Source organism: Jatropha curcas, unplaced genomic scaffold (assembly GCF_041381405.1).
Source record: "Jatropha curcas cultivar XTBG-Jc1 unplaced genomic scaffold, XTBG_Jcur_1.0 HiC_scaffold_121_pilon, whole genome shotgun sequence".
Lineage (NCBI taxonomy): Eukaryota > Viridiplantae > Streptophyta > Magnoliopsida > Malpighiales > Euphorbiaceae > Jatropha > Jatropha curcas.
This window is the reverse complement of record NW_028322367.1, coordinates 38,939-40,817: the sequence shown is the minus strand read 5'-3', so window position 1 is coordinate 40,817 and position 1,879 is coordinate 38,939. Positions and strand designations below refer to the sequence as shown.

The 1,879-nt window shown below is 42.1% G+C and overlaps 1 long non-coding RNA gene across 1 annotated transcript; it reads right to left on the bottom strand.

Moving 5' to 3' along the window:
* Positions 1 to 942: 942 nt before the first annotated feature.
* On the bottom strand, positions 943 to 1,457 carry LOC149492098 (uncharacterized). The gene is made up of 3 exons (XR_016319141.1): positions 1,293 to 1,457; positions 1,174 to 1,216; positions 943 to 1,063 (listed from the first exon to the last, which is right to left on the bottom strand). It is a non-coding gene; the product is annotated as an uncharacterized LOC149492098 (long non-coding RNA).
* Positions 1,458 to 1,879: the final 422 nt, after the last annotated feature.

Genomic DNA, 1,879 nt, shown 5'->3' with positions numbered 1-1,879 from the left:
CGTATATCATCATCATAGTGTGAGCCAGTGTGCTCCGGCTGCGGTGCTGCGCTGGCTGTAGAAGCGTGAGCTGCTGAGCCAGTGTAAAACTGTGATGCCTGAGACCCGATGCCGTATACCTTCCTCTTCTTCTCGCCCCCTACAGCCTCGAGATAAAGCGCTACCTCGTCAATTCTTGACTCAGCTTCGGATTCATCGGTCTGAGAAGTAACAATACGCTCCCGAGCTGTAGTATAGTTCTCCTGAAAATAAAAAATTAATTAATCAATGCAATTGCAAGCTTTATTATATTGAACTTTGTACATCTTCGCAATGATTAGAGGGTAAATGTAAATATTATTCATTGTTACTTACATTGACGCTCAGCGCACGTCTGTCGACAAAGGTATTACGATCGTGGTCCTTCGTGTGAGTGTATGTAAACACCTCCATCGGTGTGGGCTCACGACCTAATTCTTTAGCCTGTAATAAATTTTTATTCATGATATATTAATATATATAATGTACTTTCATTAAACATCAGTGTATTGTAAATGGACTAGGTCACTTACTAATAATCGAGCTGTCTCTATAGCAGATATAGATCCGCCTGTGTGTCGCGAAGGTCCTGCTCCATCACCGCCAGTCTCACTGCGCCTGTTTTGTGCAAATATCTCCCGCTTTCTCTTGAATGCAGGATCCTCCCAAGCCTTTTGCCAGCTCTCCCATATCTCCTGAGACACGCACTGCTGCTTCTTACCGCTTTTTCTCATCCTATACGTGAAGTCAGCGTATCGATCGGCGCATATCTTCTCCCAGGCTACTTTCAACATAGCTGTAATGGCCTCGTCCCATATGAAATGTTTCTGCAAAAAAATGAAATATAGCGTTTAAACACTAAGGATTTATCTTGAATTGTAAACATTGAATGATGATATAACTTAAACCAAAGAGTACCTGGAACTCCTCCCAATAAAAGTCTCTCGCCTCTTGTGGTACGGCATCCCATGTGTATCCTTCTTTATGCAGCTGTAGCTTGATTATCTTCAAAATTTGCCTCGCTGCTCGAGAAGATGGATATATGCTGAAAAAAAAAAACAGAAGTGAAATATAATTACACGAAAGCATCACAGATGAACAAGTACAAAATATAATTACAAAATATGCCTACAGAAAATCTGAATAAGTACTTACTGTCCCGCTACCAAACTGAGGGTGATACGTGGATCTGATGAAGCTGCAAAAATGACAAATGTTATATTTCTAGATAATTAATATATAATTAAAATGACAGTTATGACATTTATGATTACCTTGCACAGTGGGTGACTGTGCAGCTGCTGGAGTCTGTAATGGTCCAGAAACGGGGGTAGAAGAGGAAGGAGCAGAAGAGGAAGGAGCAGAAGGCTGTGATGGCGGCAGTACTGGACGCTGAGCAGAGGATGAAGCCCCAGACGTACCTGAAGAAGGATGTGATGGCGGCAGTACCGGTCGCTGAGCAGATGACGAAGCCCCAGACGTACCTGACGAAGGACGAGGGATCGACCCTACTCGTCCACGGGCACTGCGTCCAGGTACACGACCTCCACGCGAACCACTGCCGGACGCGTCAGAATCAAACGCTCTGCCTCTAGCCATCTGTACTGCAGATATCAGAACCTAGATAAAATGAATTTATACAATTATATGAATTGTAGAACATGTGGTAAATACGAGTAAACAAAGTGAATACCATTGAAATTCTTCATTAATAATATTAATTGCATATACATTTATCAATTTCTAACAGTAAAATTGCTCTAAGTTTTAAGTGTCTTCAATATCATCTGCTTCCTCCTCCTCTTCATCAGCTTCCTCTTCTTCATATTCGTCTTCTGAGGTACCCATGATGATTTGATCT